The sequence below is a fragment of the Periplaneta americana genome, chromosome 14 (assembly GCF_040183065.1).
Source record: "Periplaneta americana isolate PAMFEO1 chromosome 14, P.americana_PAMFEO1_priV1, whole genome shotgun sequence".
Classification (NCBI taxonomy): domain Eukaryota; kingdom Metazoa; phylum Arthropoda; class Insecta; order Blattodea; family Blattidae; genus Periplaneta; species Periplaneta americana.
Genome location: NC_091130.1, coordinates 36,794,233 through 36,812,071, shown reverse-complemented (window position 1 = coordinate 36,812,071; position 17,839 = coordinate 36,794,233).

Here is a 17,839-nt window from a genome sequence, read left to right as displayed (position 1 = left end):
CAGGAAGTAATAGAGGCACTCACTCCATACCGCCCACTATAAACATGAGTGAACAATAGGCAACCTTTCTCATACAACTACCTTGTATTGTAAAAATCACTCAGAAAGTAGCGTTGCCTTCTTGCGGTGGAGTGGGATGAGGATGACATGATTTGTCTCGAACTATAATTGTTCTGCACACGTCTTAACAAGCCGTTCCCATGCAATTTGCAACCTTACCCATCCTCTTTCTAATCCTACCAGGGAAAACCCGTGCCAAGTTTGACATGAGCCGCAATAAAATAGTATATATTTATTATATAAATTAGCCGACTTTTGAAAAGAAGCTGGAGTAAAGAAATAAACAGGAAATATGTTCAAAGATTTAAATAAATAGCGTTTTCAGGTTATTGCTTGACCTCTTTACTTTAAATTTAATAGACCTATATGGAAATGGGATTTTCCGAGGAATTCGAAAGTATGGTTCTCGGCTGGAATAATTCTACCCTTCTGAATGAGACAGGAATGCCACCTTTCAAACAAGAGTTTGTAAATGCCTATAGTTTGAGGTTTTAGTAGGTACAGTACTTTGTTTGTTTTTTTTTTTTTTACAGGGCACAGCTAAAATTGCATGTATCCCACATCTCTTATTTTCTCCTAATCCAGTAAAGCGAAACAGTGCTTGCAGTACTGTTGTGTTATTCATTTCACTCAGTTCTCTAGTTTTAGTACTTACAGCATAAAGTGCAAGTGAGTTTATCTACTGGTTTTAATTAATTAAAATGGCCCCTGTATCTTCAACCCTAACGACAAAAATAATATCATTGATTGCGATGGATGAAGCTTTAACTAGAGATGAAAAAAATAGTAATGTGTCAAGTGTGCGGTAAAAAAAGTCGGGTGCTCTATGAAAACACAACCGGAGAGTCTTACCTATCCCATACCTGCCAGATATTGATATTAAATATTTTCATGATTTTACATATTTTGGTACATATTAAGCTTATTTTTCTTACATAAATATGTACATATTTCACTTCTTGATATTACTTCCGGAGTCCCACAGGGGAGTGTCTTGGGGCCTCTTCTATTCCTGGCCTTTGTAAATGATCTGCCAGTTAATATCTTGTCTAGGGTTCGCTTATTCGCGGATGATTGTATGGTATACAGGGAAATAAAATGTTATGAAGATACTACTCTTCTTCAGAATGACCTCAATAGAATAAACGATTGGGCTATAGCCAACAAAATGAAAATAAATTCTCTAAAGAGCAAAGCCATCAGCTTTACAAGGAAAAGAAATAAAATAATCGCATCGTATATGTTAGGGGATGAAACCATTCCGGAAGTTAACAAATGTAAATACCTCGGAATAACATTTAGCAGCGATCTTGGCTGGGAGGCACACGTTACAAACACAGCGGGAAAAGCATGGACAGCGTTACACTTTGTGATGAGGGTACTAAGAAAAGGCTCTGATAAATCCAAAGAGATTGCATATAAATCACTAGTACGTCCAGTAATGGAATATGGTGCTGCATGTTGGGATCCTTACAGACTAGAACATATTAAGACACTGGAAAAGATTAAAAAACGGGCTCTCAAGTATTGTCGGAAAAATTCACCATTAAAATGGGACACACTCACGGACAGGAGAACGCGAATTCGATTATGCGCACTGTTCAAAACATACAGAGGTGAGCCTGCCTGGAGAGAAATAAAAAATAGGTTGCAGCCGCCAAATTACTCTTCAAGGAATGACCACTCTTATAAATTGAGGGAAAGAAGACAGAGGACGGACACTGGAAAGTTTTCTTTTCTCAATCGTACTATCAGGGACTGGAATGCTTTACCTGCAGACTTACTAAAGACTTTACCAACAACCAAAAATGTATTTAAAAATAGGCTTAAGGACTTTACTAATAGACGATAATTATACACAGTATTTAAAGGGTGTAATTGATATTTTGTTATTGAAGTGTTGTATCAGTGAAGAATTATGTTGTGTCAGTGAAGTGTGTTGTGTCAGTGTAGTGTGTTCAGTAAGTGAAACGTGTTCCTGTCAGTGAAGCTTTATAGCTTATAGTGGCAGTGCAAAGTATTTGAACAGTGAAATGTTTTTGAAGTGTTAGTGAAATCAGGATAGAACCAGTGAAATGTGTCGTAGTTCCAGTGCAGTGAGTGAGTTGACAGCGAAATGAGTGTAGTGTTGAAAGGTACTTGTGCAGATATGAACATATCATACTCGTGGGTTTTAGTTCGAACATAGGTTTAAGGTACAAATTAGATTTACTTTAAATGTTATTTTAACCGATCGTGCTTCATTTAATTTAGGATGTTCCCTGTTATTATTATTATTATTATTATTATATTTATATTATTATTATTATTAATTATTGTTAGTATAAATTATTAGTATTATTATTAATTGTATTTTTTATTAATTGTGTTTATTATTGTCTTTACTGAGTGTAATTAGTTACCACTGCCACCGGGTATATAAACCATTGCAGTGTGAATAAATACATACATACATAAAAATCCGCTCCCTGATGATGATGATGATGATGATTATGATGATTATTATTATTATTATTATTATTATTATTAGTATTATTATTATTTGGTTACATTATGAAGTACCAGAGGTATTACAACTGAAGAGCTTTCTAAAATGGTTATATTACGAAGTAGAAATGATTCCTCTTCTAACATATTAGCGACAAGCTGTACGAAAGCAGTAAATGCAGCAGCTGTGTGAAACGCTGGGGGGGGGGGGAAGGGTTGGAAGCAAAGAAAGAACAAAATAAAAGCTGAGAGAAGAAAGGAGAAATGATTCCAAGCAAGTCTAGGTTTTATTGACTCTATGGGGCGGCACCGAATTGTGCCGACTCATCTTCCTGAACCAAGACTCGCGTCGCGTTACCTTGCTTCCGACTTGCCGAGCATTAAGACGCGGAATATTTGCACATGCCACGCCGGAACTGTAAACTGAGAGGAGATTATGCAAGTATCCTAGATGGAGGTTTGTGTGTTCGGTCCTAGTTAAATTTTCTCTCTCGTTTCACTGATAACAGTAATGTTTTCCATGCTCGAAGTGAAACACTATTATATTGTCGTCGAACAGATATCCAAGTCAGTAACACAGTTTTGCTAGAAACCAGTGACGCGTACGTAGTTGCGAAGAGCAGGAATTTTTATGCATAATTCTGAAAAGCAAGTATGAGAATATCCGCGTTCATACCGTATGTAAATAGGGTAAACGTTGGTAAAATTGTGATAATTCTTTTTGAGAATTTATTACAATTAAACTGAGCGAGAGAAGGACCGGTTTTGTGCACAAACTTGTCCACGAACATTCCCTTAATACGTTGACGCAAAAAAACCGATCTTCCTCGCTCAGTAAAATTGTAATAAATTCAGAAAAAAACTATCATAATATTGCTCATATCACAATATTACCAACCTTTACCCTACTGGTGATACTGTAGAGCATAAATTGCTGAACCAGAAAGTCCGATTAAATTTTTCTGCAACTTTTGAGGTTTCTAAAGAAAGAAATATTATCTGTGAATCTAATGTTTATGGAAATGATAGTAGACCGTCATATTCATTCTGCCGCCTGAAGTCAAGGACTGCCGAACTTTAATTTCTTTTAAATGTAAATTAGAAAAAATATCTTATGATGAGTTGCCAGACCTAACGCGTTGCAAATATTTAATGGAATGTGTTGCACTGTATTTATTTATTTTGTTTCTTATTTTTATTGTGTAATCATGTAAATCGTGTTTATTTATCACTTAACACCAATATGTGTCCCACTGTGTTGTTTTTTTATTATTAATCTATTTTTGTGTACATTTTATTCAATTGTCGGTTTCTGGTTTAATTATGTGAATCCTACTTAATTGTAATCTAATACTAATATGTATACTAATGTGTTAATTTAATTTTTACTGTGTACATTTTTTATTGAATTATCGGCTTCTGTTTTTATGTGATTCGTATTTGATTCTAATAACATTAATATGTATTCCACTATGTTTATTTTTATTTTATGAGGTAAATTTTTATGTATCCACCTGTTTTGATCTCATTATGTACTTAAATTGTATCAGTATGTACGAGTAATTACTTAATTCCGATCCAGTTTTATGTTCAACTATGTAAGCAAGTTTTAATCCTGGTTGAGTGGAAGAGAAGGCTTTACGGCCTTAACTCTGCCAGGTTAAATAAAGCCATTATTATTATTATTATTATTATTATTATTATTATTATTATTATTATTATTATTATTATTAAGTTATTATTATTATTATTATTATTATTACAATACAAGATAAAAAGAAGAACATAGATATACGGAAGAAATTAGAGGTGGAACCATTGCTGGAGAAATTAAAGAGAAATAACAGAAGGTGGTGTGAACATCTACAAAGGATGCCGAACTACAGACTGCCAGCTTTAGCAATAGGATATAAACCAAAAGGAAAACGAGATGTAGGAAGACCAAGAGCGAAATGGGCGCCGGAACAGGTTCAACATGAACCTAATCCTTGAAGTGAAGAAGAAGAAGAAGATTATTATTATTATTTAGTTCGGTCCGTCACGTACATTGCAATAGTGGTGATATCCTTGTTTACAAATCAGGGTATTCTGTGTTGTCTCTGTAGTGGTGGTGTTAGCGTGTGTTGGACGGAAGGTCATTGGAAATTACATAATATAGCCTGAAAGTTTAATCATTTTTCTTTAAAAAAATCCCAGGAGAAGAGTTAACAACGAGCTCATCTCACCAAATATCATCTCGCTATCACTCATTACATCGATGCTAAATAATACCGTAGTTGATACAGCGTCATTAAATAACCAAGGAAAAAAATCATAAAGAATCTAAGATTGGTAACAATGCTGTTTCATGCCTTGGTTTATTATATGAACACTTAATAGAGAAGAAAAATTCTGGGCATTTTACTTTCCCGACTCACAATGGGGCAAAATAGACTTCTAAGTGGACAAAAATCGAAAAAGTCATAGTCGCTGTTTAATGATATATCAAGTAGGCCTAGAACTATTCCGTAATAATCTGGCTATTAGAGTGTAGAGGAAGATAAGTCATAAAATGAGGTTTGAGTCAAATACAGGGACATCATTTTATTTTTACTTCAATTTTTATTGTACCTGAGTTTTTTTAATGTACTTCAGTACCACCCCTTCTACTAGTAAACTTCCATCCGTTCTCCACACAGAACCAAGGCCGGGTATGCAGTACTGAGTTAGTGAGTATAGTACGTTCCAGAAATATGTTTGCGTTTTACAGTGACGAAAGAGCTTTCAATATTGAATAATATTTTCGCACAGGTAATGTCCGTTTGCCTACGTCGCATCCCGGATTCCCCCACCTGTTTTCTGTTCGTCCCTCTGTAAAGTCTAGTAGCTGGGCTGTCTTAGCTCTTTTCTGAAAACATTAATTTCTGTTAGGAATTGGACGTCTACGTAATATTATACAACTGTTTAAAATAACTTAAATAAAAAGGTCTCGTTAAGTAATTAATTGTCACGTGATTTCCCCCCCTCCCCCTTTCTACGACCCTGCGACAAAACCACTTGGACGGACAGTAGGTAGCATGTCTGAGTAATTTTATCTTTTCGGATGGGGCAGAAGTGAATATTAAATTTACAGTACGTAAGGTACTCTTTTATAGAGTAGGTACAGAATTATTTCAACATGAGTTACTCGTACGAAGGACGAAACTGGTAATTGGAATTAGGTACAATAGTCTATAGCGCGATAATGTGCACAAAAGAACTGAAGGCCGTATCGAAATGAACGGCCACCATTTTAAAAAATGTGTTTAAATATCCATATTATGATTATTTTTCAATTTAACTTCATTATCTATATTGTACGTTGATGCACTGTAAACAGTATAATATACACTGCATAATTAATATGTCCGAATGGATAGCTCAATTCGTGAGTAAAAACACTTATTGTTAATACTGTAATGTATTTTGATTAAACAAAAACGTAATAAAAATTATCAAACTGAAAATCGCTATATTTCCTAGTTTACATAAATGGATGAACTACTTTTCTTTCCTCCTATACCTAGTAAAGTGATTTGTATTTTACGCCAGTATCATCGAACTCCAGTCTTGGAAGGGGGAGTAAGCGGTGTTTCCGGTTCTAGACCTTTAATCCAAAGATATAGCCAAGTTGATATTAAAAATGTTAGTAAAAATAAAATGATGTCCCTGTACTTTTCTACACAAGTAAAAGGCATCAAATACTAGTTATTCTTTTGTTTTTTCCTTCACACACATGTAGAATTTAACTTATGTATTTCCCTGGAAAACAAAACTCCATTTACATTAAAAAAATGACAACCCCCTTTACCCGAACACCATCGAATTTATGTTACCTCTAACTCCTGTACAAAGTTTCATAAAATACGTTAGAGAGGAGAGAAATTATTGATTTCTTCTGAATGAACCCTTATTAGGAGATAGTAACCAGAATTTATTCCCAAAAAATATATGCTACCTATAATAAATCCTGTAGAACAGGGCCGGGCATGAGAGCGGCTCCATTTAGTCGGTCAGAGCTGCTCTCGCTCCGCATGGCACTTCAATTCCAAGCCAGAGCAGAACGCTCACGCAGTGGCGGACTCGCATTACAGATACCTTCCCTGCATTAATATAACAAGAGCCACGGTTGTTCTAGTCATTCAGTCTGTCAGTACATAATAGTTTATAAGAATATTACATCAATCCATTGTACAGTACAGAATTTATAACACTCTTATTAATTTAATGAAATAAACTTCGCTCTATGCACACATACAAATCATTAGGCTTATTTACATAACCCATACGCACATACTGCAACCTTCTCACCACGGTTCTACGAGACAGGCATATGGCTTCCATTTCCCCTACTTGCTGTGGACAGAGTTCATCTGCCAATATAATTAAACATCGCTTGATGAATTCACCTTCGTTAAATGTTTTCAATTCCTTTGCAATTTCATGGCAAATTTTGTAGCCAATTCTCATAGCCGATTCAGTAAGTCATTATTGTCATTCTGATATGATATGATATGATATGATATGATATGATATGATATGATATGATATGATATGATATGATATGATATGATATGATATGATATGATATGATATGATATGATATGATATGATATGATATGATATATGATATGATATGATATATGATATGACCATAAATTAATACAACTTTACTTACTTACAAATGGCTTTTAAGGAACCCGAAGGTTCATTGCCGCCCTCACATAAGCCCGCCATCGGCCCCTATCCTGTGCAAGATTAATCCAGTCTCTATCATCATACCCCACCTCCCTCAAATCCATTTTAATATTATCCTCCCATCTACGTCTCGGCCTCCCTAAAGGTCTTTTTCCCTCCGGTCTCCCAACTAACACTCTATATGCATTTCTGGATTCGCCCATACGTGCTACATGCCCTGCCCATCTCAAACGTCTGGATTATTCAACTTAAAGGAAATATTTCTTAGGTACATTATATTAGAGTATTTATTCGATATTTATATTGCATTGTAAGTTATTATAATACATTTAATAATATATAATTTTAAATTATACAAATATTATGGTATATCATAGTATAGTATATTACAGTTCATGATATATAATATGATATAATGCTATATCATGAACTGTAATATACTATACTATGATATATCATAATACTTGTATAATTTAAAATTATATATTACTAAATGTATAATAACTTATAATGCAATGTCAATATCAAATAGATAGGTACTCTAATATAATGTACCTGAGAAACATTTACTTTAAGTTGTATTAATTTATGGCGTTCATTACCAACATATTTGTCATATTCAGTAGCACGTTGCAAAGAATAATGTCGTTGGATATTGAACTTCTTAATCAGTTGGAGTGTTTTATGCCAAATTAAACACTTTGCTAATCCACTGCTCTCTACCAAAAGAACTCCTCCTCCCATGATACATTAAAAGCATTGGGAGTAGCGAGACGCTTTAGTGTATGAGCGGAAGCTCCGTCTTCAAAGTTCGCCATCATACTGCAGAGTCACCACTGCACCGACACTGAATGACGTACAGTATGCATACGTCAGAGCTCTCGCAAGACCCGCTCTTTAAAGCACAGCGCTCATTTCTCAGAATCACGTAATGTGCCCAGCCCTGCTGTAGAAAGTTGCATAAAAATCTGTTAGAAGATAAGCTACTAATTTTGTCCACTCAGATTTGCGTAGTTATATCGGGTCTCGTGCAGTCGGGATATGTTCTCTGAATTGAAGCGATTAAAGCATCTTTGATCAGTGGCAGCCGCAACAACAGTATCTACAGGAACTGACAGCGAGTGCACGGCTGTAGCTTCCTGGTTTGGCTGCAATTGACAAGATCCCACACAACTTATCTGTGCGCGCTCGCCCACCAAGAAGATTGTCCCCGAGCACACATCATTAATACTGCAGTGGTCATTCGCAGCCTGTACGGTAGGCGTTGTGCTCCGTGCGGTATCTCGTTGGATCACGCGAAGTTTCAACGCCCCGGGCTCATTCCTGCCTGGCCTTATCTGTCCAATAAAATCACTTAAATAAAATACGAAATTTTAAATTCGTTACAATAGCCACTGCGGAGGACCGACTGTAACATAATTATTTAAACTAGATATAGAAGGAATAGGGTTACCATGAGAAGAAATTCTATAGGAGAACATGGAATCCAAAATAAAGAGGACATTGCTGAAAAAATGAGGGTTTTTTTTTTTTTAAATTGGTGTGAACAAAATTAAGTAAAGATAAAAACAATGGCTCACCTTAGTTTTCTCGCTAGTTGCTGGATCAGTATTACATCTGTACCCTACTTATCGGTGGAGCCCACTTTGTGCACGAGAGCCTGAAGAGAAAGACTTCTATCTTGTAATAAATAACTATGGAACTGTTCACAGGAATATCCTTGAAATTATATTTTACCATGATGATATCTCTGACTGTCTCCGTTAGCATGCGTTTTCGTTCTCTTGTCCATTGAGCGGATATTAGGAAAAATACACTCTCAGCACCTCCATTGTGACTTAAGATAAATAAATAGAATTGACATATTTTTAAGAGTTCTGAGAAAGTTTCAGTGCTCGCAGAACTATTGGAATTGAAGAATTTGCACCATTGTTTATCTGAACTTAAATCTTTGTCCAAATTAACTTGATTGGCATATCTTTGTATATTGCAGAATAAAATTGATAAAATAGCTTAGAATCATGAATAGTGACATTTTTAGAGTGTAAGAATTCGATGCATGTCAATAGATCACCATATTTTATGTATTTTTATGTGCTCCAGCTTCAACCATTGAAAGCAGTTAAATTCTTTCATATGTTTTCACCATTTATTTAGGTATTCTATGCATAATATCGCACATTATTCAATATTCATATTAATTTTAGTTGGAATGCGAAATGCCGGACATTTCAGATTTTTTTTTAAAATGGCTGCCGGACAGGATAAAATGATTAAAAAAGAGGATATGTCCTCCTTTTGCCGGACGGATGGTAACCCTAAGTTAAGGAGAAGGGCCTACAAGAGAACTCTCTTCTCATATTATTTTAATTAGAGCCTCTATTTCCATAACATAGTTTCAGAACAATGTATGAAGACTTTTAAATATAACATTTTTAACTTTTGTCCTTTATGGTTTGCTTTCAAGAGTATCACAGAATCACAAATCTTGTCGTAAACGAAAGCTAAAAGATTACTACTCAATTTTGTTTGATGATCTTTTTACAAATTTTAATTTTTATATTTATTTTGCATTTTTATGAACAGAAAGAAAAATGTCACGTGTATTTTTAACTTATTCTTTAACTTACAAGATGACAAATTTCCTATTACAGAATTATTCAAGTATAATGTGACAATATGCTTGAATATATAAACATAACATGAGCTGTAAGCAGTTAAGAAACGTCGACGAATACAGGTTGTAAAATCCAAATTCTACAAACCTCATTAACTTTATTGCTCTAATAAACATCACTATGTCAAATTTAACATAGATTCAGTGAAGAAGAAAGAAATTTCGCGTTTAATTTTATACATTTTTGTTCATTCTCAATTTGGAAACCGATTATTTTCGCACTTGCTTCAAAAGTGAGACACGAACAAAAGTGAAATCTCTGGAGATCAAAATCTGTTCGCGGTCGATCGAAAGGTCTGCTTTACGAGTCACACCCAAGCTGTCATGGATCATTTCTAAATGTCGAAGTGTTTATTTAAGGATACTCTGAAAGCCCCGCCCCTGAGGTAATACAAACTGTTCAAATTACTTCGAGCCTTGTGATGAAATCCACAATTTCAGTTCTTGTTGCTAACCAATATAACAATCGTTTGGTTTGTGTCCAACTAAGACATATAGAAAATAGTATTGTTTCAAAGAATCACTGTTGTAGAATAACTCGTTCGAATCTCTGAGTGGAAGTTAAGAAATTATGTATCATTTAAAAGATTCTGTCTTATAGAACCATAGGCTTTGTAAGGAAATGAAAAAAATCTTTATGAAACCATGGATTTACTGTTGCTAAGTCATTGTGTGTGTGAATTTATTGATTCACCATTGTAGAATCATTGGCTTTGTTTCTCCACAAACGAATAAATCCTTGTAAATTCATATATTTACTATTGTAGAATCGTTGACATTGTTTCTCCTAAGGAAATCAAGAAATACTGTATGAATTCACAGATTCACTATTGTGGAATGATTGATTTTGTTTTTCATAAGGAAATGAAGAAATTATATATGAATTCATAGATTCATTATTGTAGAATCGTTGACTTTGTGTTCCCATCAGGAAATGAAAAAAAAAAAAACTGTGCCGATTCATAGATTCACTATTGTAGAATCATTGGCTTTGTTTCTCCACAACCGAATAAATCCTTGTAAATTCATATATTTACTATTGTAGAATCGTTGACATTGTTTCTCCTAAGGAAATCGAGAAATATTGTATGAATTCACAGATTCACTATTGTGGAATCATTGATTTTGTTTCTCATAAGGAAATGAAGAAATTATATATGAATTCATAGATTCATTATTGTGGAATCGTTGGCTTTATTTCCCCATAAGGAAATGAAAAAATCCTAATGAAATCATGAATTCACTGTTGCCGAGTCACTGCTTTCATTTCCTCATAAGGATATGATAAAAATGATGTGTGAATTCATTGATTCACTATTGTGGAATCATTGGCATTATTTCCCCATAAGGAAATGAAAAATATCCTAATGAAATCATGAATTCACTGTTGCCGAGTCACTGCTTTCATTTTCTCATAAGGATATGATAAAAATGATGTGTGAATTCATTGATTCACTATTGTGGAATCATTGGCATTATTTCCCCATAAGGAAATGAAAAATATCCTAATGAAATCATGAATTCACTGTTGCCGAGTCACTGCTTTCATTTCCTCATAAGGATATGATAAAAATGATGTGTGAATTCATTGATTCACTATTGTAGAACCATTGGCTTTGTTTCCCCGTAAGAAAATGAAAAAATCCGTATGAAATCATGAATCCATTTATTCACTGTTGTAGAGTCATTGCCTTGTTTTCCCAAAAGAATATGAAATTCAGTGTGAATTCACAGATTCACTATCGTAGAATCATTGGCTTTGTTTCTCTACAATTAAATGAAGAAATCCTTGTGAATTCATATATTTACTATTGTAGAATCATTGACATTGTTTCTCCTAAGGAAATCAAGAAATGCAGTATGAAATCACAGATTCACTGTTGTGAAATCACTAATTTTGTTTCTCATAAGGAAATGAAGAAATTATATATGAATTCATAGATTCACTACTGTAGAATCGTTGGCTTTGTTTCCCCAGAAGGAAATAAAGAAATCACGGATGAAATTATAGATTGACTATGTAGGTTCATTGGTTTTTTCCACATAAGGAAACGAAGAAATTCTGTGTGAATGCATAGATTCACTATTGTAGAATCATTGAATTGCTTCCCCTAAGGAAGTCAAGAAATACTATATGAATTCATAGATTCACTATTATGGAATCATTGGTTTTGTTTCTCATAAGGAAATTAAGAAATCCTATGTGAATTCATAGATTCATTATTGTAGAATCGTTGACTTTGAGTTCCCATCAGGAAATGAAGAAATCCTGTGTGAATTCATAGATTTACTACTGTAGAATCATTGGCTTTGTTCCCCCATAAGGAAGTGAAGAAATCACATTTGAAATAATAGATTGACTTATACAAAATCATTGATTTCGTTTATAAAAAATCTACCATGTCATTTCTGATTTAAAAAATGGATCACTTGGAATAAACCACAAACAGATACGTCTTATTTTCTCCTATGAACTAGCTGCTTATATTACGATTCTATGCAACTGATATTCTCAATACTTTAAGTGGGAACACTCGAATCTCTCTTTCCCTAAGTCGTAGGCTGAACGATGTAGATGTAGATTATAGATGGATTTTATGATATTGCACAGTTCCCTGGTGTAATTGAGGTCCCTAAATTTTGTTTGTTTCATCCTTTTCCTATGTCGATATTCTATCTTTTTTATATAAAACTTGAGAATCGCATTGGACTATAATCATTTCCATTTCTTATTTTAAAGTCTTATAACATTTTAACCTGACTGCACTGAAAAACAAAGAAATGAAACCGGAGACATAACAACGCCCAAAGGCAAACGAACGCACTTGAATATATGTTATGTTCGTTTCGATGTACAACGAAATAATTAATCGTCTTTGCAGAAGTATTGATGCTTTCCTTTTGTCACTTTGTGGAAACAATGTTCTATTATAGACTTTATCCTGGTTAAATGAGGTGTCAGCTAACCATGTGTAAATAACCGATGATTATGAATGGTGCACAGAAATTACATACCTAACCACGAACATTTTTTAACCGTGCTTTTGTAACCCATGGTTATTACTTTTTTAACGAGGTTGTGCACATCGTCAGTAACTGTAAATCTGTAAGAAATTATCAGGGAGGTTTCGACATGGGCTCAATAAAGTTCCTTTGGTATTTTTTCAGAGATTTTTAAACGGTTTCGTACCTGAAGTCATTTAAGAGTTGCTCTCTGCATTTTTAGTTCTTTTCACAATGTTATTTATTATTCTACTACATAACTACATGCTTTCGTAACCTATGGTTAGGCATACTACTTTTTTAACCGAGGTTGATGCACATCGCCACTAACTGGAAGTCTGTCAGCAATTGTCAGGGAGGTTTAGACATGAGCTCAATAAAGTTCCTTTGGAAGTTTTTCAGAGATCTTTCTACGGTTTCGTATCTGAAGTCGTTTAAGAGTTGATCTCTACATTTTTAGTTCTTTTCGCAATGTCATTTATTGTTCTACTACGTAACTACGTGATTTCATAACCCATGCCATGGTTACTACTTTTTTTTTAACCGAGGTTGATGCACATCGCTACTATGGAAATTTGTCAACAATTGTCCGGGAGGTTTCGACATGAGCTCAATATAATTCCTTTGCAAGTTTTTCAGAGATCTTTCGACGGTTTCGTACCTGAAGTCGTTTAAGAGTTGATCTCTGCATTTTTAGTTCTTTTCACAATGTTATTTATTATTCTGCTACGTAACTACGTGCTTTCGTAATCCATGGTTACTACTTAACCAAGGTTGATGCACATCGTCACTAACTGTAAGTATGTCAGCAATTGTCAGGGAGGTTTCGACATGTGCTCAATAAAGTTCCTTTGGAAGTTTCTCAGAGATATTTCGACGGTTTCATGCCTGAAGTAGTTTAAGAGTTGATTTCTGCGTTTTTAGTTCTTTTCACAATGTTATTCTACTACGTCACTACGTGCTTTCGTAACCCATGCTTAGGGGAGAGTCGGGTAGTATCGGACATCGGGTAATATCGGACAGTGCGTTTCTTTCATCTACCACCATATGGTAGTACCTGAATGACATGGTCACGTTTCTCTATGCGACATCACAGAAACGTAACCATGTCAATCAGGTACTATCATCGTGTGGTAGATGAAAGAAACTCACTGTCCGATATTACCCGATGTCTGATACTACCCGACTCTCCCCTATTACTATTTTAACCGAGGTTAATGCACATCGCCACTAACTGGAAGTCTGTCAGGGATGTTTCGACATGAGGTCAATAAAGTTCCTTTGGAAATTTTTCAGAGATCTTTCGACGGTTTCGTACCTGAAGTTGTTTAAGAGTTGATCTCTGCATTTTTAGTTCTTTTCTACTACGTAACTACGTGCTTTCGTAACTACTTTTTTAACTGAGGTTGATGCACATCGCTACTAACTGGAAGTCTGTCAGCAATTGTCAGGGAGGTTTCGACATGAGCTCAATAAAGTTCCTTTGGAAGTTTTTCACAGATCTTTCGATGGTTTCGTACCTGAAGTCGTTTAAGAGTTGATCTCTGCATTTTTAGTTATTTTCACAATGTTATTTATTATTCTACTACGTAACTACGTGATTTCGTAACCCATACCATGGTTACTACTTTTTTAACCGAGGTTGATGCACATCGCCACTAACTGTAAGTCTGTCAGCATTTGTCAGGGAGGTTTAGACATGAGCTCAATAAAGTTCCTTTGGAAGTTTTTCAGAGATCTTTCTACGGTTTCGTACCTGAAGTCGTTTAAGAGTTGATCTCTGCATTTTTATTTCTTTTCACAATGTTATTTATTATTCTACTACATACCTGCATGCTTTCATAACCTATGGTTAGGACTACTACTTTTTTAACTGAGGTTGATGCACATCGCTACTAACTGGAAGTTTGTCAGCAATTGTCAGGGAGGTTTCGAGAAGAGCTAAATAAAGTTCCTTTGGAAGTTTTTCAGAGACCTTTCGACGGTTTCGTATCTGAAGTCGTTTAAGTGTTGATCTCTGCATTTTTATTTATTTTCGCAATGCCATTTATTATTCTACTACGTAAATATTATAAAAGCGTTGTCAAATTCACTTTTGCATTCATAGGACATTGAACAGGACAACTTTCCATCTGCGGAGACAAAATACGTAATTACAATGAGGAATACATTTTCGAATACGATAATTAGAGAATGTTTCACAGGTGCTGTGCCTCTATTTAAACAGCGGTTACAAAAGTAGGCTACGGTTTAGATTATAACTTGCTGCACACTACACTGAGGTGGTACAACTACTCCTGCCCCTTTTTTTAGGTTTGATAAAGCTGGCTGTTATCTGGAAAGAAACGCAAACCGATAAAACATTCCTCGTGGCAGGAGGCCCCAGCAAATATTTGGGGAAGATCGTGCCAGCGTAACAAGCTCGCTGGTGACTAATCTTGGGGCCAGTGATGCAAAGTTTCACGTAGGCACTCCTTTGTTCGTGATGTCAGCCAGTATAATAATTTACACTCCTAGGTATACGTGTGCCCTCTGTTGTGGTCCATGCCATGCTACGAGTTCAGTGGTCCGGGTTCTATTCCTGCGAAGGAAATTCATGTTTTTGTTCATTTTATAGGAACTCAGAAGTGCGGTCTGGAAACTTGATGCATTTGGGTGCCTTATTACGCGCTCTCAAGTAAAAATTGTAGGATCTGACTTGATCATTATGAATAGTATTTACCAGAAGCTGCAATATGTGGAGATATGAAAATTTTACAACTTTTACAAGCGGATATTCCATAATTACCAAGTTCAGGCCTCCTCGAAAATTCACTGTAAAGCAAGTGATAAACAGCGAATATCACAAATGTTACACATACTTTCGCATACATTTTATTGCATTCCGAATAAATTTAGTTTCGCATGTTATCAAATTATTTCTCTCTATGTTGCATAATCACATTCTTATATTTACTTTACATTCGATCTCAGTTACCTCTCTCGAGAGTCATACAAACGCTAACACTAACTGAAGCAGTGTTGCCAACACAAATTGTGTCCCCGTCAGTCTAACACCTGGAAATCCGTCAGAATCCGTCAAAAAATAAAAATAAAAATAAGGCGTTTGAGATTTTGCAGGGCATGTAGCACGTATGGGCGAAATGCATATAGAGTGCTAGTTGGGAGGCCGGAGGGAAAAAGACCTTTAGGGAGGCCGAGACGTAGATGGGAAGATAATACTAAAATGGATTTGAGGGAGGTGGGATCTGATGATAGAGATTGGATTGATCTTGCTCAGGATAGGGACCAATGGCGGGCTTATGTGAGGGCGGCAATGAATCTCCGGGTTCCTTAAAAGCCAGTAAGTAAGTAAGTAAGTAAGTAAATAAATAAGACACACTCAATATATCTATATACAAATGAAAACAAAATCGCAACTTCCTTACCAATCTTCATTAAAATAATAATTCTTCACAACATCTGCCTCTAGTTCTGCAGTTGATGTGCTGGGTTGGTTTACGCTCCCTCAAAACTTGGACAATTAAAAATGACAACAGGTAGAAAAGTCAAAAGACGATTCCGCCAGAAAATCCATCACCCGTCAAAATCATTCTTTTCCCGTCCGCTGCATTCAAATTTCCGTCCAGTTGGCAACATTGACTGAAGCACGCCCAGACTAAAAAATTCAAGTGGAACAGTTACTCATAAAGGAAGAGGAGTAGATAACGAAATGACGGAAAGAAGAAAGGGAGAAAGAGAAATAAAGGGTGACCCAGAAGTAGGTATACAATTAGAAGCCAATTTGTAGGTATTTGTTTATATTTGGTAGCTATTATTTATACTCTTTTTGTTATTTTACGACACTTTAACTGCCATGGTTATCTACCGTCTGAGCGAGATGAAAGTGTTAATGCCGACGAAATGAGTCCATGGTCCAGCATTTGCTCTTGATGGAGATAACCTCAACCAGGATTTGAACCCGGGCTCGCTCGTTTCACGGTCAGGCGTGCTAACCGTTACTCCACAGCGATGGACACAGTTTTTTTTATAACGCTACGCTTCCTATAATGAAATCTTGCTTAGAAGTACCAGTTACTAGAAACGCTTTCTTTTTTTTTTTTTTTTGTAAAATTATTAAGCTCCATTTACTTTAATAATAATAATAATAATAATAATAATAATAATAATAATAATAATAATAATAATAGTTTACGTCAGTCATGGCTTACTTTTTCACCGCTTTTCTTTTCTTCTAGACTTCTACATTTTATTTTCTAATAATCCTATAATGCCTTCATATGTCGTTGACTGTCCAGTTTCTCAATATGTTCAATCGGCATCTTTTCAGGTTTTGTTATTTGTGCAATAATAGGTTCCATTTTTAGTGGTTTTTCTTATGTCTTCCTTTCGAATGTAATCTGTTCGTTAACATTCCTTCACGGCAAGTAAAAATTTAATTTCAGAGAAATTCCAATCATTACATCTCCTTATGCAAAATCCACTTCCGTAGAGAGGAATATGCAATAGCAAAGAACCCGTATGATGTAAATCTGAACTGATAAGGAATACAGTAAAATAGGTAATGAGCTTCAGATGTCTGGAAATCAGCATATCGAATTGAAGGCCAATACCGAAACGAAACAGCAACATCACATTTTGAGTTACTTGTTATTAAAGATCGGAAATTGATAACCTAACAATCATAGAAAAATGACCTTAAATTTCTGAAAATATGACATTAAAATTAAAAAATGACCAAGATTTTAATAATAATAATAATAATAATAATAATAATAATAATAATAATAATAATAATAAATTAAGCCTATAGAAAACTTAACATTAAACACGAAAGTTATGGGATCACTTCCAAATCCCGGAGATGAAAGTAGTACACATTATGTTTAATAAAGA